A 25,412-nucleotide genomic window follows, 5' to 3' on the forward strand; every position below is an offset into this window, starting at 1 on the left:
TATTCATAGTTTTTCCATGAATTGATGATTGTGTTTTAAATTTTGGTAAATAATCTTTCAGAACTTTCTTTTACATTTATGTATATATGTATACACATATATTTCATATAATCCTGCATAAAATTTGTGAAAAAATCTATTAAATACTTTATATAGTTTCATATCCTTGCTTATTTGTTATGGACATTTTTCTATATTAATATATTTACATTCAATATGTTACTTTTTTCCATTGCATGGGATCTCATTAAATAGTAATCTAGGGTAGAGTTGCCAATGACCTTAAGTAGGAACCATCTATCACTTTTTCTAGAATATTGCATGAATATAGCCCAGCCCCCCAGGAGGCCCTAGTGATACTTCTGTAGTGTTGGTTTGGTGCCCAGTTTCAAGCCATTTACTAGCCTTCACTTCTGCCTGTGGATCAGCTAAAGGAAAGACTCTGGACATCATCTAATGTAATTTGGCAGATTATTTCCAATACTTGATCAGATTGCACGCAAATATGAACAAAAATCTATCCCTTGGCTGATCTGTAATACTCTACCTTATAGCATTTACCTACTGAAGGAAAAATTATACAGTGTAAGAAATGTTTATGTAAATATCTTTGAAACATTTGGAAAAGAGTACTGCATATTAATTCATGTCCTTTGAAAAATTATATCAAGAACCTAAACATGTAACCTAAATATGTAACTTTAGACATCTAAACAGGTTACCCACAAATATCAACTACTCTCCTTTCTTCCAGTGTAGTTTGATATTCTACCTTACAACATTTTGTCATTGAAGACAAAATGATATATTGTAAGCACCTTTTCACAAAAGTACAAATAAATCCCACAGAATCATAAAATTTCAGAGCTAAATAGTACCTTAGAAATCATCTGCTTGATGATGGATTATTTAAATCCCAAACTAAAGATCTGGATAAACATTTGCCAAATGTGGGCATGCAAGCGACATTCGCATTTGGCATAGCTGTCTGCATTCTCTACTGGTGACAAATTGTAGTGTAAAAAGAGGGAAAGGATCCAAACCAAACTGTAGCTGAGGCTTGACATGTCTCTCAGAGGGCACATATGCCTTCTCATGTTTAAAAGCAAAATCCCTTCAGATGATGCAGGTAGAATAAGGAGAAAGAAGAGCAGCCCCTGTCTCCCGCCACACATCCCCCATCAGTTCCAACTTGGAGCTATTAAGAAAAAGGGACTCTGGAAAGACTCTTATGTGCATGCCAAGAATAAGTCATCTCTGCACTCAGAGAAACCCCACTTTCAGACAACCTTGAAATGTGCTTTTCACGGAGGGAGGGCCTGAAAAATAGTATGCTTCTATAAAACATCCCTTTTTGAGAGTAAAATTTTAAAGAAATATATAATTCATGAAAATGAGTCTGTTGTGAAACCATAGATTACAAGGTCCTTAATGACTGTTTTTGTTTTCTTCCTGGTACTGACTTTGTACTTATTAGACTCTAAGTAAATATTAGCTGAATTAAAATGAAAAAATATATATTCTTACCTTCTCTTTTCATTGTGTTTAGACAGAGGAAAGAGAAAACTAATCTCAACTCAACTTTACAATTAGTTCTTACCTGAGAGGAGCTTTAGCTATCTAGGCTTTTGCCCAGATATTTCCAAAGGCATAAATGTGTAACTATAAATGCCTAACAAATGACAAGGGCAGTTCCGAAACTGTAGCAGAAAGCACCATCTATAAGGTTGCCAGTTGGTAACACAAATATTTCTGAACCACCTACAGTTTAACTTAATTATGTTTTCCACAGTAGGGTTACTTGCTCCCGGAAGGACAGAATGCATGAGGCTGAAGTTGCTTAACAAATGGTGTTATCTGGAGATGTGTACATTTCCAAAGCCCAGCCCCAGCTTACAAGCTTGAAATCAGCACTCTGACCAATACATAAAAGACACTGCACACTGCTTACCACCTCACACAGGTGTTCAGGCTTAAAGTCTGACATAAGAGATTAAGAAGGCAAGTTGGTGAAAAATACAGCTTCTGGAAGCTATAAGTAGACCCAGAGATGGACCCAGGGATCTTACAAATCATACGTGAATCTTTGAGAAGGAAGTTGCCCTTGACTACCACAACTGAGGTTTGGAGTAAGAGTTCAAAACTGCAAAGAATGATAAGCAAAGGGAAAAGCATTGTTCTCACTGCTTTTCTGTTCTCTCCTTGATTGTCATGCATTTCAATGGCATCCAGATGTTCTATTATTTTAGCTACCAACTTGGGAAATTACATTGTAGTTACTTTCAAAGTTGTCAGAACACTAAACTCAACAATGACAGTTTATAACCCATTTTCTCTAAAGTGCTCAATTTTTTTTCTTAACCCTGATGGGCTGGCATTTAAATAAAGTAAGCCAGGATTCTGAAACTCAATTAGTTTCTGGATATGCAAAGTTATTCTTTGTGCTCATCCACATGCATATTGGTTCTTACATCTTGGGTACCCTGTACTTTAATTTTTTCTCTATTTGTATCTAGATTTGTTTAAAAATAGGAAATTCACTTCATGCTTTAACTTTCAATAGTTTTCACTCTTTAAAACTAAACTATTTAAATTCTTTTGGCTTTTAAATTTGCATTTTTCAGAAAATTGAAGGCTAGTTAAAAAGGCCAATATTATTAAATTTGAAAATGCATATTTTCCCAGTTGAATCAAAAACATAATAGTATGTATATCATATTTTACAACTGATTTCTTTAAGATTTCCCAGAAAACTCAGTTCATAATTTTCTGTTGCAAAGGGATGAAGTTCTTCTTCAGTTTAATGCCTGCAGCATTCTTATGGTAATTTTGAAATTGGGAGACTTGGTCACATTCATAAATGGTAACTGTAGAAAATTGACTACCTTCAAATCAAATAAAAGCATAAAGAACCTTGAGGATACTTTTGAAAAGAGGAGACTCTCTCTAACAAGTCTAGTTACAGTGTCTATTCCTAGGGCAGATGAATGAGAGAGTTCTTATAAGACTACTGCTGTAGTTTCTTTTTCTTTTTTTTTTTTTTTTTTATAGACTGCTTGTATTATCTGTATGTACAGTACTTAGCACCCTGTTGAACTCAATAAATATGCAGTGGTGATAATATTGCTCCGAATTCACTTAGCACTTTCACATCTTTTGAGTGTCACAATGTTCTGCCTACTAGGTGCAGGGAATTTTAATTTAATGCTCATTCTGAGGCTTAAAGCTTGGAAGTGCAATGACCCATGTAAGATAATCCTCCACTCCAGTAGCACATTTTTGGAGCAAAGCCATTAGGTTGTACAAGAATTCATTAAAAAGCAGAAAAACTGTACTTCCCACACTAAAACACTGATGAGGCTCAGTACACTGTTGTTTCTAATCTCTACCCTGGAAGCCATCCACATCATATTCCCCCAAAGCACAAAAAAGGAAAAAAAAAATTTGAAAAATATGATGATTAAACAGTTCTGACCAACCTCAATCAAACTTTGATCCATGGCAGAAATTAGGAAAGAAATCAAAAGGTCCTAGAACAAGCTCTTCATCAGAACAATACAGTTTGTCCCTCAACCTAATTCAGCTATTACTAGATTGTGGAATACCTAGCAGTTTCCACGTATTTTCTCCTATGAAGTTGCATTTTTCTCTTGGCTTTTTAGAAACTATCTACAGGTAGTTTTAATACCAATAAAATCAATGGTATCTTTAGCACTAACACAGTTTCTAGCATCTAATAAGCACCCTGGAACTATTTAGTTGAATGAATGAATGAATGAATGAATGAGTGAATGATCCATGAAGGGAAATACCAGATTGTTCTGAAAACCCTGGTCTCGGTTATTTTATTGCTTCATTAAAAAGAAAAGACTGTTGGGGTTACCTGACAGAATCTTTAACTTTTTAAAACATTCCAGTAGTTTATGGGGTATGGGTTGTTTTTTGTTACATGGATTTGGGACTTATGAGGATAACTAGCCTACTTCTAAAAAAAAAAAACTAAAAGTTATCATAAATGTAATAAATGTTCTGGGAATATTAAAATTAAATTGGCCGGGTGTGTTGGCTCACACCTGTAATCCCAGCACTTTGGGAGGCCGAGGTAGGCGGATCATGAGGTCAGGAGATCGAGACCATCCTGGCTAACACGGTGAAAGCCCGTCTCCACTAAAAAAAAAAAAAAAAAAAATAGCTGGGTGTGGTGGCAGGAGCCTGTAGTCCCAGCTACTCAGGAGGCTGAGGCAGGAGAATGGTGTGAACCCGGGAGGCAGAGCTTGCAGTGAGCCAAGATCGCGCCACTGCACTGCAGCCTGGGTGACAGTGCAAGACTCTGTCTCAAAAAAATAAATAAATAAATAAAAATAAAAAATTAATTAATTAATTAATGTTAAATTGATATAAATTATCACTCATGAGAATACACAGATATTTGGTGTGAGATTTAATTGACAGTCCACAATTGATAATTAACCATAAACACACTCATGTATGTGCATGCACACACACATACACACACACGTACTTCCAGCATATAAAACATAATTATACCCAAAGTTACCCTAACACAGTTGAGGATACCAGAATAACACAGGTGAAGTACTTATGAACTGTAGGACAGCACATGATAAAATTTTATACCCAACTTTGAGAAACAACTTGTATGTGCTATAAAGTTAATGGCCTCACTTATCAGGGAGGACTTCACAGAAGAGGGGAGACTTGACCTGGGCCTTGGATAAGAAGAAGATCAACGTAAAAGATGAGAACACTGATGATTCAAGCAGAAGATATAAAGAGGGATGCATATGGCACCCTTGGGAGACTATGACAGGAGTAACCTACCTGCCAGTGGAAGTAGGAATTGGAGAGCAGTAGAGGAGGGAAACTGAAGTAGTTTCGACTAGATACTTGATGAAATACAGAACCATAAAAGGTTTTTGAGCAGGATGGTGGCATGATCAACGTCATATACAAAGACAGTTTTTCTGGGAAAAGAGGACTTTGGAGTTAGAAGGAGTCTGGGATCAGACCAGCTGGTTAAGAGGAGGCAGATCGAGGTGTGAGGGGATTGCTATCCAACTGCAGGTAGTGGTAGCAGTAAGATAAAAGATACCTGGATAAATGGGCAAAACTCGGTGATTGAATAGGAAGGAGTGAAGGAAGGAACGAGGATAGTTCTTCCTCATGGATGTCAGAAGCTGGTGTTCAGTAGCAGGCATGTATAGACATCATAAGTTTGGTTGGCTTCATTTGTGTTTCTTCCCTTTAAATGAAGTGAGGTGGTCATCCTGCTAGCAACTGACTGCCTAATTAGCTCTTTCTCATTCGCCATCAGTATATGAGCTGAGGACTGATCTACTCTTGACTTGTGCTTTGAGTTTCCAGTTCAGAAAAAAAAAAGGCTTCCATAAGAGTTTTCTGGAAAAAAATATACAAAAATTATCTTTTTACTTTTACAGAAAATTTGCATATATCTTAGTTTTACTCATTTCCATAAGGTTCTTAACTCTGCCTGTTGAAGTAATCACTATGGCAACTGCAGTGTTTCTGGCACAGGTGAGTTGGACTTAGGGTCCATATATTTTAATTTTCTTTTTACTTGCATGTGTACTTGGGGTTGACATGAAGGATTAGGCAATTCACTCACCAGGGTCACTTTGATGAACACATCATCCCAGCCTAATTGCTATGATGTAGAAATGGAATCTAAAGAGAGATTCATTTGGGAAAAGGAGGGAGGTTTCCCTTTATGATTGTAGTAGAGATTTAATGTTGTTACAGTGAATAACAACTGATAGAACATTTGCATAGCTGGAAGAAACCCATTGTTGCAGGATGATGTTAAGCCATATTGGTGGAAAGAGGCTGGGTGTAGGTTCAGGCAGACCAAGTTTTGAATCAAGATTCTGCCATATATTTGCTGAATGATCTAGAGCAAATTCTTACTCTGTGATAGTCTCAGTATCCTCAGTTGTAAAATGAAGATAATAGCAACCACCTTATCGGGTTGTTTTATGTGTTGTGTAGAAAGCATGTGTGGAGAGACTAACAGAATGTCTTGCATACAGTAATATATCAACTGTATCAACTGTTAGTTTCCTTCTTCACGTCAAAAAATCCTCCATGTTTCTTTGTCCCCAGTACCTAGCACAGTTTCAACATATTCAATAACTATTTTGCTCAATAGATGCAAATGCAGAAGGGCATTTTGAGGACTAGGAAAAGTAGCAATATCCATTGTTAAATAGACATGTTTCCTTTCCAATGGGGGTCCTAATTCAGCGCTTCAGCTAAAGGGCATATATACAATTGTGGGTGTGTGCATTGTACTTCCAAAGATGAGCAGTTGTATCCTCTCACAGCTCTGTCAGGAAGCTCATCATGACTCACCCTCCTACAGATCAGGTGGTTAATTATGTTATTAAACTGTCAGAATTATCCAGAATGGCTTTGTCATCCACCTGACAAGAGACCTCAGTTTGATACCACTGTGTTCAAATGGCTGAAAAATGTGAATGTGTTGTGAGATAATGTATGAACATATATGGAAGATTTTTTTCAAAATGTTTTATGCAAGATTTTTTTCCTTTAATTCCTGTGCTTTAGCTATTACATTGTTCTTAACTTAAAATTGATTTTAGTTCACGTCTACAGCTATCTTTCAGAGCCTAAGATATGCAGGTTCTGTGGTCAATGTGATGGGGACAAAGATGAGTAAGATTTGGCTCATTGGGACCACAACCCTCACTTCTTAAAAAAGAAGAGAAGACCTTCATCAGAATAAAAATCACCAGCCATGATCTTTATTATGATATTTTTACTCATCGTGAAATGAGTAAACTGGATGGTAGCAAGCTAGATTCAGCTAGATAGTCATGGTGGATTGCAAAAAATGGCCACAAATTCTTGCAACTCTTTCTTTCAAGAGCTGGAGGCTATTTCCATGCCCCCTTGGGTCTGGGCTGGCTTGGTGACTTGCTGTGACCAGTAGCTTATAGTAGAAGTGATGCCGAACTTTCAGAAGCTCAGCCCCAAGAGACCTGGCTTCTCTTCTTATTGTGCCTATAATCCTGAGACATTGACCAGTTTTCATGATGTGGTCACTCCCTAGTGGCAAGATAGACCCTTCAACTAAACTTTGGTTGGAAAGTCAAGACCATGATGCCACACACACACCAAAAGTATATGTAAAGGTTTATTACTTGCATATGAGCTTTCTGGGGAGAACAGGGTGGGCTTCCAAACTGGTCCACAAATGGCTTCTGAAAGTAGGAAATGGAGATGAGCTTGGGGTTATATGGTGGGTGGGGGTAGGACTAGATGAGGGTTCCTGCGCTCAAGCTGGGGTCCACGTGGTTTGACCTTCCAGCTAGCACCAAAGGAGGAAGTACCTGGGGTTTCTTAATGTGCCCACATGTGGAGCAGACAGGGACAGGATTGTGATGGGGCAGAAGGCTGTCAGCAGTCAAAATGAAAAATGGCATCAATCTTGTTATTACTCTTTCTTACTAGTGTCTTCCTAGTATATAGCATCTGAAATTATTATTTAAAAATATTTATTCTTTATTTCTCTACCCTCTCCATCCTCTACAGTTAGCTCAGTAATGACTGAAACCAAGCATACATTGTTCTCTACCAAATCTCTGGCTTCTAGATTAGTGTTTGGTACATAGAAAGTGATCAGTAAATATATATAAATGAATTTCTACAAGTGAACATTAGTTTTGCTGTATCCAGTCCTGATGCTTACAGTCTCATTACAGAATGAATGCACTCTAAGTCTAATGATCTTGAGTTTTTAATCCTAATAATCTTAAATTTTAATGACCTGCTCTGCATCTCCTAACAGTTGATACCTCTAAAGAAACGGGTAAGAAATGTTAGCCTTTGGTTCTTCTCGATGCTTTGAGCTATGTCCTTGTATCAAGTCCCATCACCAGAACACCATGTACCTGGATTAGGTTTCTCCAGCTTTCCATGGAAATATTTTTACAGTATTAGGTTCCTGATATCTATTGAAGCTATACTACACAGCTATATACACCTATCTCTGAATATTTTATAAAAGTACTGCTCAGCACATGGCTATCTATTTTAGTCACTGTTTCCTAGGACAGACCCATGCAGCAGGCGTCTCAGAGTTTAGAGCTGGGCCAGTTAGCATTTCCTCCTCTATTAGATGAGGAGTTCAGCCAACTTATAGAAGGAAACTGTTGTGTTAAACTGTAGGAGGTTCCCTTACCCTAGATTTTCTCACATTATTATCTACCAGTTCTTGTCTTTTTATCTTTCTTTTAATTTTATATGTATAGTCTCTCAGTATCTGTGGAGGATTGGTTCCAAGAACCCCCTCAGATACCAAAATCAATGTATACTCAAGTTCCTTACATAAAATGATGTAGTATTTGCATATAAGCTATGAACATCCACCTGTATTCTTTAAGTCATCTGTAGATTACTGATAATACCTAATACAGTGTAAATACCATGTAAATAGTTTTTATACTGTATTACTTAGGAAACAAAGACAAGAAAAAACAGTCTGTACATACGTGTTCAGTACAGATGTTTTTTTCTTCTCCAAATATTTTTTATCCAAGTTTGGTTGAATCCAGGACACAGAACCCATGGATACAGGAGAACCAACTCTGTGTGTGTGTGTGTGTGTGTGTGTGTGTGTGTGTGTGTGTGTGTGTATAATTTTCTGTAAATCTCCACAAACTTTCTTTGTAAGTAGATATGGTATTAATAATTAATAAATGGATGCTTGCACACTGGAAAATATTCAAGTAAGACTGTTCCATTGCCCTTCCCCTGTTTGGGGAAACCTGGTGTTTGGGAAAAAGCAAGGAGTAATGCTGTCTGGTTGCTCCAGCAGAAGTGGCATGTTCTTTACCTTTATGTCTCCTATAGCACGTTTAAAGGGATCAAGAAATGTTTGTCACATTAAACTTCCTGGATTTTTTTCTATACCACAGGGGCAGGGGCTTGATTAACGTCATTTATGACCAGAACTCATAGGATATAGGGATCTAGAATTTGAAATACATCTACTTTCCAGAGATATCCTGAAGGATCTTTTTAAAGTAGAGTAAGAGGTTGATTTTCATCTATATTTTCTCCTTAACATAGTGCCTAACCCTGAGGCTTTAAGCACTGCTGTGGAATAATTACCAATTGATCTTCACGAGCACTTTAATATCTTTGAATCTCTGGGATTGATTCTCTTCTTTTACCTAAAGCTTGGTACACTAAAAATGAAACAATAAGTCATTGCTAATACCATTGCTTTAGTCTATAATTTAAAATGCTTTAAAAATATAATTAGGTTAACCTTTTCTCAGGGAATAGATGGATACACATAAAGAGAGCTACATAGTTCGTTTCTATAAAATGAATCTGTTTTCCTGCCATTTTTGCCATACAGTTGGAGATGTGCTTTCACTGAAAAACATGTCTTAACATAGTGAACTGTGAAGCATTTGGTGAAGGACTTTTAATTTGACAGTATTCCACATTGGATGAAAGTGTGGTGAAAAGTGTTTTCTAACACTTTTAGAAGTGTGCCATGTACCCTCAACTGTTTTCATTTATCTTTCTCCTCATCCTTATTTCCAGATTTCATGCTGCAGTTTCTGTAATTTAACTCTTTTTCATCTTTTCTAATAGCAATTTGAAGTGTAGCCATCTAAATTTGCTTAATTGTTTTCATTTTTTAAAATGACTTATTATTAAACTATACCTGTGCTTCAAATTCAAAATATGGTAAATAAGGTCCCTTAATGTAAATGATATTTGAACTCAGTGTTTTTTATCCCTTTAGGATTTTTGTGTGATAGTCCAGGATTCCAAATGTTATAGCATTCATTTCTTTTGTTTGTCAACTTTTATTTAAGTTCAGTGGTACATGTGCAGGATGTTACATAGGTAAACATGTGCCATGGTGGTTTATTGCACACATCATCCCATCACCCAGGTATTAAGCCCAGCAGCCATCAGATATTCTTCTTGATGTTCTCCCTCCCCCAATCCCTACAACAGGTGCCCAGTGTGTATTGTCCCCCAATACCATGTGTCCAATAGCATGTTTGTTTAGTAACAATGTACACTGCCTGTGTTGCAATATGGCAAATCAGGATAATGCAAGAAATAGGTTATTATAAAATTAAATGAAAGGTTAAAGGGCCTTATTAGCTATTAGTAATAGAAAAAATGAAGTGAAAATCTGTGTCCTCTGAGGATATTGAAAATATTCTAAAATTTGATTATCATGGTGTGAGTGCCCAACTCTGTAAATATATAAAAACAATTTAATTGTACACATTAAACAGGTGAACTTTATGGTATATAAATTGTATCTCAGTAAAGCTAATTTTTTTAAACAGCTCTGTCCTGGTGAAGGAATGAAATAATGGATTAATTTACATACACTTACATAAACAATAATGATCCTAATAAATCCTCAGTTGAAACAAATTGCAATTGCAATATTAAAGGCGCAAACCTCAACTGCCTAAGGAATTTTTCTAAAAGTCAAATCTTGTCTGTGGCTGTGGGTGCATCTTATGAGATACAAATGTTGTATCCTTGATGCTCATGCCAATTGTGTTAAGTCCATTTTCATGCTGCTGATAAAGACATAACTGAGACTGGACAATTTACAAAAGAAAGAGATTTACTGGACTCACAGTTCCATGTGGCAGGAGAGACCTCACAATCATGGCAGAAGGTGAAAGGCGTATCTTATGTGGCAGCAGACAAGAGAAGTGAGCTTGTGCAGGGAAACTCCTCTTTTTAAAACAATCAGATCCCGTGAAACTTATTCACTATTATGAGAACAGCATAGGAAAAACCCACCTCCATGATTTAAGTACCTCCCACTGGATCCCTCACACAACACGTGGGAATTCAATATGAGATTTGGGTGGGGACAGGGCCAAACCATATCATTCTTCCCTGGCCCCTCCCAAATCTCACATTTCAAAACCAATTATGACTTCTCAACAGTCCCCCAAAGTCAACTCATTTCAGCATTAACTCAAAAGTCCACAGTCCAAGGTCTCATCTGAAACAAAGCAAGTCCCTTCCACCTATGAGCCTGTAAAATAAAAAACAAATTAGTTACTTTCTAGACATAATGGCAGTATATGCATTGGGTAAATACAGCCATTCCAAATGGGAGAAATTGGCCAAAACAAAGGGGCTACAGGCCCCCTGCAAGTCCAGAATCCAGTGGGACAGTCAAATCTTAAAGCTCCAAAATGATCTCCTTTGACTCCATGTCTCATATCCAGGTCATGCTGATACAAGGGGTGGGCTCCCATGGCCCTGGGCAGCTCTGCCTCTGTGGCTTTGCAGGGTACAGCCTCCCTCCAAGCTGCTTTTATGGGCTGGCATTGAGTATCTGCAGCTTTTCCAGACACACAGTGCAAGCTGTCAGTGGATCTACCATTCTGGGGCCTGGAGAACAGTGGCCCTCTTCTCACAGCTCCACTAGGTGGTACCCCAGTAGGGCCTGTGTGGTGGCTCTGACCTCACATTTCCCTTTCACACTGCCCTAGCAGAGGTTCTCCATGAGAGCCACACCCCTGCAGCAAACTTCTGCCTGGACACCCAGGCATTTCTCTATATCTTCTGAAATCTAGGTGGATGTTCCCAAACCTCAATAATTTACTTCTGTGCACTCACAGGCTCAATACCACATGGAAGCTGCTAAGGATTGGGGCTTGCACCCTCTGAAGCCATGGCCTGAGCTCTATGTTGGCCCCTTTCAGCCATGGCTCGGGTGGCTGGGATGCAAGACACCAAGTCCCTAGGCTGCACACAGCATGGGGACCCTGGGCCTGGCCTATGAAAACATCTTTTCCTCCTAGTTCTCTGGGCCTGTGATGGGGGAGGGACTGCCTTGAAGACCTCTGACATGCCCTGGCGATATTTTCCCCATTATCTTGGGGATTAACATTCAGCTCCTTGTTGCTTGTGCAAATTTCTGCAGAAGACTTGAATTTCTCCTCAGAAAATAGGATTTTCTTTTCTATTGCATTGTCAAGCTGCAAATTTTCCAAACTTTTATGCTGTTTCCCTTATAAAACTGAATGCCTTTAACAGCACCCAAGTCACCGCTTGAACGTTTTGCTGCTTAGTAATTTCTTCCGCCAGATACCCTAAATCATCTCTCTCAAGTTCAAAGTTCCACATATCTTTAGGGCAGGGGCAAAATTCCACCAGCCTCTTTGCTAAAACATAACAAGAGTCACCTTTGCTCCAGTTGCCAACAAGTTCCTCATCTCCATCTCAGACCACTTCAGCCTGGATTTCATTGTCCATATTATTATTAGCATTTTTGTCAAAGCCATTAAACAAGTCTCTAGGAAGTTCCAAACTTTCCCATATTTTCCTGTCTTCTTCTGAGACCTCCAAATTGTTCCAACCTCTGCCTGTTAGCCAGTTCCAAATTCACTTCCACATTTTCAGGTATCTTTTCAGCAGGGCTTCACTCTCGGTACCAATTTACTGTATTAGTCCGTTTTCACACTGTTAATAAAAACTTACTCAAGACTGGGCAATTTACAAAAGAAAGAGGTTTATTGGACTTACAGTTTCACGTGGCTGGGGAGGCCTATCTATCATGGCAGAAGGTGAAAGGCACGTCTTATGTGGTGGCAGACAAGAGAAGGGAGCTTGTGCAGGGAAACTCCCCTTTTTAAAACCATCAGATCCCATGAGACTTACTCACTATCACGAGAACAGCACGGGAAAGACCAGCCCACATGATTCAAGTACCTCCCACCAGGTCCCTCCCACAACACGTGGGAATTCAAGATGAGATTTGGGTGGGGATGCAGCCAAACCATATCACCAATCATCAGGTATTTATTGAGTTCCATTGTGATAGAGGCCGCTCTTGGAGATTCAAAGGTATAAAATACAAAACCAGCTGTATTACTTGCTATTGCTGTTTAACAAAACATAGTGGCTTAAAACAACACCATTTTATTTAGCTCACAGTGTTGTGGGTGGGTTGTTGGTGGGTTGTGTTGTTCTTGTCTGAGCTGGCTCAGCTGATCTCTGCTGGGATTTTTCAAGAAACTGTGGTGAACTGGTGAGAGGGCTAACTGGTGATCTAGGATAGACCCACTCACATGTCTGGCAGTTGGCAGGCTATCTTCTGAGGCACTTGGTTGTCCTCCATGTGGCCCCTCATCCTTTAGGTTGGCCACATGGTACTTTCAGGTTTCCAAGTACAGCAAGAGCAGCAACTATAAAACCTCTTGAGGTTCAGGATCTGGACTTGCACCATGTCACTTAGACTGTATTTTACTGGTCAAAGCAAGTTACTAAGCCATCCCAGATTCAGAGGATAGGGAAATAAAATTCACCTATTGATAGGAGGAGCTGCAAGATTTGATGGATATTTTTAGAGTCAATTTCATAGTCAATCAATTACTAAAATAAGGCTGCTTTCTAGACCTCCATCCAAGTCACTTCAACACTACAGCAATGTAGCTAAATCTGGTTTTGTGCTATCCAGTTTGTCCCTTCCGTTTAAGTAAACTAAGTCTCATGATGAAGATGATTTGGGTATGTTAAGTACACACTGACAGTATTCATGTGTATTAAATGTTGAATTAATTACCCCCACTAGAAGTGGGCAGGGATAACAGCAGCTCTTGCTAAAACTGTTTAAATTTTGCTTCAAACTTTTGCCATAGATTTACCTAACATAAAGATTGTTTTGATTTCCTAAAGTACACACCATTAAATGGGTCCAAAGCCAGAGGAGCAGGAGACCACAAGATGGGAATAAAATTACAGTGGTGTGGTTACTTCACATTGAGTAATTAAGAAGCAACTATATTATAATATCTATTTTAATTCTGGCCATTTGCCAGCTATAACTTCTCTCACAGCAATAAGAAAAGTTGAGGAGCAAACCAAAATATTCACCTGAATACAATGAGAAACACACAAGACAAGAATGGGAAAAAAAAACCCTAAATCCAATTGACTAATGTTAGAGAAGAAATTTATAAAATTCAACATATCTGGTAAGCTACCTACCAAAAGGAAAATCAGGAGCAGGTAGTGAGAAATCTCACAACCTTGTTAAAACTGTGAGATCATTATCCCATTGCCAGTTGTTCCCAAGAAATGGGCCTCTTCTTAAATATGGGGGACTGAATGCTGAGGGCCAGCCAGGGAAAACACTCCCAGCTCCACTGACATCTGACATGAATCACGTCAGAACCTAAGGCCTTTGCCCACAGCCATTAGAAATTGTGACCGTTCAACTGTGAAAATCTTCAGGTTCAAGCTTGGGTCTCAGACAGAAAAATCCATCTCCCAACTACTTCATCAAAGTGTAGTGTTCAGCTTGACTTTTCCTATCCCTAGGCATCCGCTTTCTATAAACACAGCTCCCAGCATGATGGTGTCAATTAAATACCCACTTTCAATTACCTAATAGAAGAAAAAAAAGAAAAAAAGATCTTGTTACTTAGGAAGTTTTTTTTTAACCAATTCTATGGATGTAGAAGTCTAGCATCTTAAAAGACACCTTAAATGACCATTTGCTTTCTATAAGCTGTTGCCTCAGATACAGTTGAGATTTATAAAAGTCCTAGGCAAGCTTCTTAGAAGCATACTAACATCAGCTGATAAAGAGTGATTCTATTTTCCTTTGAATTAGACATCCCTTTCTCTGCTATAATCCTCTTTATATAGAGACTCCTTTTCTATTGAGCCAAGAGTGGAATAATTGCAAAAGCCTTGTCAGGGTGCCATACTGGAGAGACTTTCCATGTCTCCATTATCCCTCTACAAGTAGACAGTTTATTTTTTTTTAGTTTTTAAAAATTTATCATTTAAAAGCATGTTTAATTAGTTACTCAAATAATGCTGCTTTCTAAGTCACTTCATCAAATTTACTAAGGAAAAAATAATTATTTAAGGTGATGGACATCTCAATGACACTGATTTGGTCTTCACAAATAATATAAGTATATTAAATTAGGACATGTCCCCTGAAAACATGTACATCAATTATATACCAATAAAACATACAAAATTTGAAAACTTTAATAAAAGATCAACTATAAGATGGAATTGTTTAATAGCTATGACAATTTCTAGAAAGTTCTACTGCAGAGTTTTCCTTTTCTATATTTATAGAAGCATTTCAAGGAATAATCAACTTCTTAAAAACTATGGATATAAGTGGTTTAATTGTTTTATTATATGTTTAATATTCAGAAAAGCATATTTATAGTCAACAGTTGCAATTTCAAGTATCCTATATATTCATCAAAAATATGAATTTGCTGAGAAAAGACACAGAACAACCATAACAATGGGAACTGGTGAAATTGTGGTTACGATGTTTTAGAAATACAAATTTTAAGCTGATATACTCTTCGAATGGTTAGTAAAAGAATGATAAAATGCCTAAAATTCAAAATATTTTAAATGACATTCAGAAGATGGAAAGATACTCAGATGCTTGAAATGACCCCTTCACACGTGACATGATAAAATTTAACATGTTGCCAGAAGCACCAAATTGTGGCTAAGTCACTCTGGTTGTTAAAGAATGGTTAAACTAAAAAATAATAGAAAGTGACCTTAAAAACAGCTAAAGAAATCTGAAATGGCCAAAATCATCCTATGTCAGCTAATTTGTTATTATCTAGTATCTGGGACATGTATTAAGTGAGATTTGTCAACTCAGTAGCAGTGGGCTGACAGATTCAACATGAAAAGCAAAAACTGTCCAAAACAATGGAAAGGAAATAAGCAATGGAAAGGAAATAAGAGAACAGGACACTATCACATTTACCTTACAGTTAAATCTATTCAATAGAAGTCCACATCTCCCTAGGATTCTTAAATCTCAATAAAATGAACATTTACTAAAATACTGCTCTTATGACAAAATGAAAAAATTGTCATCTAAAGCTTCCCTAAAATATTCAAAAGCTTTTAAAACCACTCAATCTACTATGAATTTCGATTAACTTCATAAACAGCTACAAGAAAACAATGTTTTGGTAAATTTAGCACATTGATTTTTGGCAAATTGGCTTCTGGCAAACTGGTCGTTTTATATATTGTTTATTTCAGCATATTGATTTTTAGCAGTTTGGCTTCTTTCTGATACCTGGTGCCCTCAGAGAACAAGCTGGATAATCAAAGACTTATTTTTAGAAATATATCAAGTGCCAAGAGTCACTGGTTAGGAGACTGAGTATACATGGTGATTGAGACAGACATTGCCACCGACTTCATGGGAGATACAGCCTGTCAGGGAAGACAGACATTAAGTAAAAGTGACATAAATAATTATTTAGCTAGAATTGTAATAATGCTTTAAAAAAAACATGGTATGAAATGAGAGTGTCTGAGAGGAAGACCTGGTAGATAACCTTTTATTTTTAATTGATTTGTAATTTAAAATTATATAATAGAAAATGCAGTCTGGCCTGGTGAAACAGACAGGAGGACCAGTGCTGAGCATCATCATCAGTCAGGTGTGGGTGGCATGGTAGGTTTGCAGAACCGACATAGACCATGGGCAGCACGCACTGCCTAAGGAGCAGTGACTGGCATCCATTAATGTCTCCAGTGTTCATCTTGTGCAGGGTCCTTTATGTTTTCCTCACATGCCTTAGAGTGATCTTTGTCTTTAAAGTGACAGGCTCCACTTTCCATGTGCTTCTCTCTCACGGCTTACCTGCAGGCTCCAGTCTTCTCTCAGCCTGCAGCTTGCAACCCCCGTTGCCATTTGCCATGCCGCCACTGAGGCTGGCCTCCCCAGATCCTTTTCCTTGGCTGCTTTTTATTTTTATTCTTACACTTCTTTGTTGCTGGCTGTTCTTCTCAGGGTTCTCCAGCCTTTGAGAGAGCATGCTGGCCAGTGGTGGCACTCCTGTGCCTCTGCACAAGTGTACTGAACAACTGGGTCTCTGACACCTCCCAGGGAGTGGTTTTACATAGCTGTGGTGGTCTAGAGCTTCTCATCCCAAATACCATCTTCATTAGAAATCTAAGGATTCTCGGAGGCTATTTCTGAAATCATCAATGTTTTACCTTAACTAATACCAGAAAACAAGTTGTCCATATTATTAAGAGGAGTTCTAAATAGTTAGAATTTGTTTTCTGTTTTTTGTTTGTTTGTTTGTTTGTTTAACTAGTCCTTGTGGAGCAGGGCTACCCCACAGGCAGTGTGCCTTTGTTTAAAAAAGATAAATGAAAGACGGGAGGAAACTATGTATGCCCTGTGATTAAGATGTATCTAAACAATATGTAAATAGCTGTGTTAAAAAAGCAGTCAATAGCACTAAGAGACAAAAATGTTTTTGCTTGCAGTGTTTACAAAGAAGTTTATACTTCAGCAGAACTGGACTGCTGGAATAAAAGACACAGTCCAGGTTTTGGTGGGGTTTTTTGTTTGTTTTTTTAAAAATCGGCATATTTGTTTTCTGGGGCTGCTATAAAACAAATTACCACAAGCTTGTTGGCTTAAAACAAAAAGAATTTATTCTCTCAGAGTTTTAGAGGCTGGAAGTTCAACGTCAATTTCAGGAAGATCAATGTCAATTTCACTCACCTGAAATGAAGGTGTCAGCAGGGCCAGGCACCCTCTGGAGGTTCTGGGGAAGAATCCTTGCTTCTTGGAGCTTCAGGTAGCTGGCAGCATCCCTGACTTGTGGCCACATCCCTCTAAATCTCTGTTTCTTCCTCTTCCGAGTGTAACCTCATCTGCCTGTGTCTCCTTTACAAGGACATTAGTGATTTCATCTATGGCCCACCAGGTTAATCCAGGATGATCTCCTCATCTCAAGATCCTTAACTTAATCGCATTTGCAAAGACCCCTTTTTCACATTAGCTGACATTTACAGGTTCTAGAGATTAGGATTTGATATATTTGGTTTCATCATTCAACTCACTACACAGGGGTTACATTGTTTCTGTTGAGAATCACAATTCACAGAAAGGGGCCCAAAGCTTTGCTTATCCTGAAGGTAGGGTGATTTGTTCTATGTGTTTCTTTCCAGATATAAAGTTGTTTTTTCCCGACTCTGCTACTGGTGCACTTGATCATCCTGGTAGAGGACAAGGTGCCAGCGCTGCTTTCTCAGTTGTATGCTTGCAAACAAACTGACTGACAAACGCAGAGCACTCGATAAATGTCATTGTTATTATTGGTGTGGCTACATGCAGGAAAACAGCCTGAAATTTTATTATTTTTTCACATCAGATGGGTAATAAGATTTGAGGGAGACACATCTCTCACGTGTGGGAAAACCCAGTCATCACACTTATGAACTGCAAATGGACCCCAGACTGAATTTTTTTTTTTTTTTTTTTTTTGAGATGGAGTCTCGCTCTGTCACCCAGGCTAGAGTGCAGTGGCATGATCTCGGCTCACTGCACCCTCTGCCTCCAGGGTTCAAGCAATTCTCCTGCCTCAGCCTCCCAAGTAGCTGGGATTACAGGCGCGCGCCCCCGTGCCTGGCTAATTTTTTGTATTTTAGTAGAGACTGGGTTTCACCATGTTGGCCAGGATGGTCTCGATCTCCTGACCTCGTGATCCACCCTCCTCGGCCTCCCAAAGTGCTGGGATTATAGGCGTGAGCCACTGCACCTGGCCCCCAGACTGAAATTTTAAAAAAGAAAACACTAACATGATAATGGTAGTTAGTGAATGGAAGGATCAGGTGGTCATACTGCTTTAAAAAATTACGTTGAAATTTAATTTAAAAAAACATTTTTAAACATTCATTTAATCTGAATACTCTTGAGACTACAAGACTACTCTAAAATTTACTCTTAGTAAATTCTATGCTCAGAATCTATGAGAGTCTAGTGGTTATCTCTGGGTAATGGGATCATGAGTGATTTTTTAAAAATATTTTACTTTCCTGTTTTCATAATTTTGCTACATAAAACATACATAACATATATAAAAATTGATTAAAATTAATGTATTTGGGCCAGGTAGATCATGTGTGTAATCCCAGCATTTTGGGAGGCCGAGGTGGGAGAATCACTTGAGGCCTAGAGACCAGCCTTGGCAACATACTGAGACCCCCATCTCTACAAAAACCTTTAATAATTGGCCAGTCATGGTGGCTCATGCCTGTAGTCCTAGCTACTCAGAAGGCTGATGAGGGAGGATCGCTTGAGCCCAGGAGTTCAAGGCTGCAGTGAGCCGTGATCACACCACTGTACTTCAGTCTGAGAGACAGAGTGAGATCGTGTCTCAAAAAGAAAAATTAATATATCAAAATGTTGATATATAAACTCTGAGCTTTAGAGTTTGCAATTAGTTTTATGTACATTATCACATTTACAGCTCCATGAGGTTTGACATTATTTGGCTATTTGGAAGGTGAGGACGTGAGCTGTACAGGGATCCAATCCAAGGCTGATGTAGCAAGGAAAGGAACAGGACCATAGTCCTTTTTATCTTGACTCCAAGTCTAGTGGTTTATACAGAATTTAAGTTACTGTGAAGTTGATGATACTCCTTATAAAATGTATGTTTGCCTGCTTTTGAATTTGCACTAGAAGAAAATTTTGCTCATCCAACCCCAGTCTCCATGTGGGATTCCTAGAAGTTTTCAAACCTGTTTATTAATGTATTTTTAACATGTGTCAAAATTCTGCTTAGTTCCACAATCAATCATTATTTCTTGTAATTTCTGAAAAATGCCCATTTATGTCTTGAGACTATTCCATTCAAATCTCAAAAAAGACTACTTTTAATCATGTAGTTTAAAAAAATTTTTTTTCATCCCCCTGCCTTTATCATAGGTCTTCTTATGCCTAAGAACTAAAGCAATTTCTTTAAAATGAGCACAGCAGGTTCTTTCCATGATAGCTGACCCTTCATTATGAAATCGGGTGCTAAGTCAAATTCGGTTTTGTGTTGTCTTCCCTATCACCCACCCCTTCACCCACCAACTTGCATTTATTGAAGCAAAATGTTTCACAATATTTGTGGTGCTATTAGAATGTCCTTCAGTCCAACACCCTTTATCCTCCTTCTAAAACTCGGCATTTTGCTATTGAATATGTAAATGTATGTAAGGAAGTTCATTGATGTTTTGCTTTCCAGTTACTCTCAAACCTGTAAATATTTTTGAAGCCTTGAATAGATCATTTGTTCATTATTGGTGCCAGTTTTACCTCCAGGGGACATTTAGAAATGCCTGGAGACAGTTTTTGGTTGTCACAATAGCAGAGAGCAGGTACCTAGTCAGTAGGGAAAAGGATGGTGCCAGCCATCCTACAGGACAGCCCCCACAACAAAATTATATGACCCCAAATGTTCAACACTGCCCTTGTTGAGAAATATGGACCTAGATCAACACCACCCATCTTTCAATTCCATCTTATAGATGTTCAGCTCCCCCTGAAGACCACAGAGATACAGACTTTACAAAACATGCACTTAAACAAGGAGTGGCAGCATCATTCAGCTGATCCGGGTTCCACCCTTACTTTTTCTTGGTGACCTATGCATAGCAAATGGCTTTCATATCATCTAAAGTCTAGGATAATGATAGTATCTTACTCTCTGGTGGCTGAAGGATTTCTGTGAGGCCTTAGGTTCATTCTCTTGGGAAAAAAAAAAGGCCCTTAAGGCAGTAAGAAGACCCCCCAAGGGCACAGTTAGTTATGCCTTCATCTGTATCCTCTCTTTATATCTCTAATACAAAAGTTTGTTTGTTTGCTTGGTTTTTCTTTTTTAATAATTTAAGGGAGGTGCTTTAGTCTCCTCAGTAAATTATATTGTGTCATAATGCTAGTACCTAACATAATGGCAACACATAAAAATTGCTTAATTAATGTTTGTTGAATGAATGACTTTAATTGTTCAGAGTTTCATGTTCAGTTATAGATCATGAATTCCAATTGCCTATAGTCTCCTGTCACCTTCTTCAGATTTACTCTGTATTCTAACTTCTGTTTTACTTTTTCCACTGGTTTTATTTTTGCCCTCGGGGGATATTTTTTTATTCATTAAATTTACTAATTTACTCACATCAATTTACTAATTGTTTCTTACGCTAGGTACTGTTAGCATTGTCAGAAATGTTTAAGGGGTGAGGAAGCAAAGATGAGTAAAGACAATGTACAATTTAATTATAATACAGAGAGTGACTGAATGCTATTAGAATCTATTTATAGAAAGATCAAAATAAAATTTGAGACATAGAGGAGAAGCTTATAGAAGCGATATAACAATCAATGCTCCTGGAAGTGGGATGAGGTTTGAACAGGCATTTTTTTCATCCACTACTCACTCACTCACCTACTCATTAATCCTGTAAGCATATTTTCAGTGCCTGCTCTGTGGCTAAGGACACAAAAATGAATAAGATATTGCTTATACCCTCAATGCATTTATGGTTTAATATTTGAAAAAATTAATGATAAACCTCTTCACAGCAAGCCATCATCCGACAGTAGAGAATCAGAGAAAAACATTGCTTCTAGATCAGATGGGTTTGCCATGAGAATCCTGGTTTCTCCATTGTTTCTGAGCTATACGACCTTGGGCAAATTTAGATTATGTCTCAATGTCCATATTTGTTAAATGGGAATAGCAATATCTACCTCACAGAGATTTTACTAGAATTAAAAGAAATAACATGTTAATTATTCAATAAACATTTATAGAGAACCCATTACTTTCCAGATACTAGGTTAAGCACTAGAGGTTAAGCACTGGGGATACAAAAACAAATGACCCTCCACCTGTCTTCCAAGGGACAGTTTGATAAGTGCTTTGGGAGAGATCACAGAGCAGGTGTGCTTCACTTGGATGGTGGAAAGGTGATGAAGGACCGCTTCCCTGTGGGATAACCACTGAGTTTGATGTTAAAAAACACTGGAAGTTAGACCCAGGAAGAAACTTCACCGCACAGGATGTTCCAGAAGTAAGAACAGCAGGCTTGCTGAGGGGCAGGTAGCTGACTGGAGCCTAGAGAGGAGGGAAGATGTGGAGTAGGGGAGACAGGGACAGTGGTTACACAAGGGTAGCAAAGACTGAGGCACAAGGCTGGATGTCAGCAGGCTACGTGTGCCTTGTTAGACAGTGTGGATCCAACTGGGAGCCACTCTGGAAGAAACAGACTCAGTAACCACTTAATACATGAGTAAAACAAGTCTACATTCTGGAAGGTTTGGGGGAAGACTCAAGTGAACTGGGCACATTCTGATGTTACTAGCTGAAGCCTTGTACATGAAAGTTTAGGAAATCAATTTGAATAGGTAATATGAGGCAAGACTGTGATAGAATTTGGTGTCTTGGTGGTCTCTTGTCTACAAAATGATTGATTGTTTTAGCACCACGTGTACAATGTCCTAGATGAGGAAAAGACTTGAGGCTTGAATACCAGATATGAGATTGTGACTTAGTTATCAAATTATAGGGTCCAGGTCTAGGGTAGAGCAATTGAAGCGTACATGCAGAGTTGGACAGCAGTCTTCTGAGAAGCATCATCAGTATGAGACAGAGAGGGTAGAGCCCACAGCTCTATAAGCTTAAGTAAATGAAAGCATGGTGGTCCCTAGGTTGAAAGGCCGATGTGACTTGAGATAGAAGATATGAGTTGAGTTTGGCACGTTATGTTTTAGATGCAAGGGGGGCAAAAAAGTGAAACTTCCTATTGAAACCTTAGATATATGGGATGAAATCTTGTGCAGGAAACTGAAGATGTAGGTACAGGTTTGGGAATCCTCACAATAGAGATGATTGTTTAGGGGTATATAAATACTTCTTGATATTCTTTATTTCCATTTTTGAAAGGTTTTCTAATATTAATTAGGAGCTTTAGTCTGATATTCCATTAACAGAGCAGTGCTTTTAAGTACACTTTCCTTTGCTGCAAAGCATCTGTTTAATATGTGCTACTACCTAATATGCCAGGAAGCTCTGGGTCCCCAATAACTCTGTTATGATAAATTGGCACCTTTGGAAGTTATAGGAAGTTTTCCAGCCTCCAAAGTCCTCTCTGAGTATCTGATGTTTTAATTCAGAGGAGTACATTACTGGTTTAATTGTGGTAAGAATTCTTAATAACCAAACCCTGAGTATGGAGGTCTACCTGCTTCTTCTGGAAAAAGGATTGTCTCTGGAAGGGAGAGAGAAGCAAGCTGTGGTTCAGTTTATGTCACCTGTGTCAGTGCGATACCACATGTTTGAGAACCTAATATGTATCCAGCACTGGCTCAGACACTAAGGATACAGCAAGTTCTTTTTGTTCCAAGTCCAGCAAACAAGCACAAGATGTGTAGAGAAGGGGTTACATAGATGTCTGTTCCAAAGGCTGTTAAGCACTAGAAGAAGCAGAGGCTGACCTTGTCCAGGGCAGTAGGATTTTTTAAAATCGCAGTATAATGGCATTTTAACTGAACCCTAAAGTCTAAGTAACATTTACTCTGGAAGTTAAATGAGATAATGTCGGTTGGTTATCGTAATAATAATGCACTAGAAAATAAAGTCAATTAATTTGTTTTAAAAAAGCAATGCTCTTATTTGCTTGGAACACTGTAAGTACTCAAAAATGAAGAAAAAGAAAAGTAGACATTTGCCAGGTAGTCAGGGAGAAAAAGGAACAATGTATATATTCCAGAGAGAAGGAACAAGGTGTGTGTAACAAAACCAGACAGACAGGAAGAGTAGGCACAGCGTGTATGTTTGTTGGGAGAGCATACTGAAAATATTGGTAAACAAATTATCATATTTGCTTTACAAAATGATCCCTGAGCCTGCATAAAGGAGCATGGCTTGTGGATAGAGGAAGATCGGATAAAAGGAGACCAGTCAGGAGGCTATAGCCCAGGTCTAGATAAGAATGAATGGGGATCTGAACTAAGGTAGGGGATGGAGAAGAGAGGATAGATTTTAGATAGTTCTAGGTGGTAGAATTAATAGAACTTGGTGGCTAATTAAATGTGATAATAAACAGGCAAAGAGGATTCTAGAACACCTCCCTGCAGGAACTCCCAGTGAAGTTTGAGCATGTCGTGTCTGACTTAGGGCATGCATATCTGAAACCACCTTGTGCTGAATGACAAGCCTGATTTTTCCAGCACCAATGCTCTTCTTGATTGTTTGCTTGACACTTTGGGAAGTAGCATTAACACTCTCAGGTCACTAGGGGGCTAATCATAGCCATTTTCATGATTGCAATGCTGAATTGGAGTTTTCAGAGAATAATCATGGCAGTTCACATAAGGGTCTTTCCTGGAAGAGGCTCTCACTGTCTTCGGACAATGTCATTTGCATTAAGACCATTCCATGAGGCTAGTGTCATAAAAATCATTACTTATATAGCTTTTGCTCTCAAATCTTTACTCATTCCAGAGGTCTACTGAATACTAAATTATTTTTTCATTCCAGCTGTAAATGTGTTAAGCTGATGGACACAAACTATTCACAAGTGAATGACTAGAAGGATGGATGGATGAGCATAGATAGATAGATAGATAGATAGATAGATAGATAGATAGATAGAAATTAATGACAGCAGTTAGTGCTCTATTTGCATGAACATGTTAACAATTTTAAAGAAAAATTAATTTACAATGATTTAGTAAAACCATAAACCTGTGTTTAAAACCTGGCTAAACGTAAAACACTGTGTTGGACTATTACATACTAGATTCAGCCCTTAGAAGACATAGGTGGAGGGTTATTTATGTTTGTATATCCAGTGCTTAACCTCTAGTGCTTAACCTAGTATCTGAAAGTAATGGGTTCTCTATATATGTTTGTTGAATAATTAACATGTTATTTCATTTAATTCTAGTAACATCTCTGTGAGGTAGATATTGCTATTCCCATGTAACAAATATGGATATTGAGACATAATTTATATTTGCTCAAGGTTGTACAGCTCAGAAGCAGTGGAAAAACCAGCATTCTTATGGCAAACCTGTCTGATCCAGAAGCAATGTTTTTCTCTTACTCTCTACTGTTGTGAAGATGGCTCTTTGAAGGCACTGTCTGATCCTTCTTGAGCTTCTGCACAGTTCCTAGTTGGGAGCTGAGTTACTCTTTCAGATCATAGAGAAGTCTCATTATTGGCAACCAAACTGTTGTGCTGACCCAGACATTTTATATCTGGAGCTGCCATTTGAGAGTCACCAGCAGAGGGTTCAAGTTCAGGTAAGCCACAGCCTACCAGTTTTGGGAAATGATAAGGATAATGACATTCCTGACCCCAGCCTTCCAAGATGCTCACCAAGCCCAAATGTGCACCTGTTCAGAGCAAGCCATAATTCCTCACCTCAGACCACGAACCATGTTCAGGTAATCATGAAGATGATTCCCACTGATTCAGTAGGACCCAATTACACTGCAAAAGAGTGAAATTGAGTAGAAGAATGGCATTTG

General features: G+C 38.3%; 1 protein-coding gene and 1 pseudogene across 6 annotated transcripts in view; one reads left to right on the forward strand and one right to left on the reverse strand.

The window, feature by feature from the left end:
• FAT3 (FAT atypical cadherin 3) overlaps positions 1 to 25,412 on the forward strand; it is a 677,141-nt gene that overhangs the window by 491,707 nt on the left and 160,022 nt on the right. The gene's annotated exons all lie outside the window — the stretch shown is intronic.
• On the reverse strand, positions 18,252 to 18,337 carry LOC112204936 (small nucleolar RNA U13; annotated as a pseudogene).

This window comes from Pan troglodytes, chromosome 9 (assembly GCF_028858775.2).
Source record: "Pan troglodytes isolate AG18354 chromosome 9, NHGRI_mPanTro3-v2.0_pri, whole genome shotgun sequence".
NCBI lineage: Eukaryota > Metazoa > Chordata > Mammalia > Primates > Hominidae > Pan > Pan troglodytes.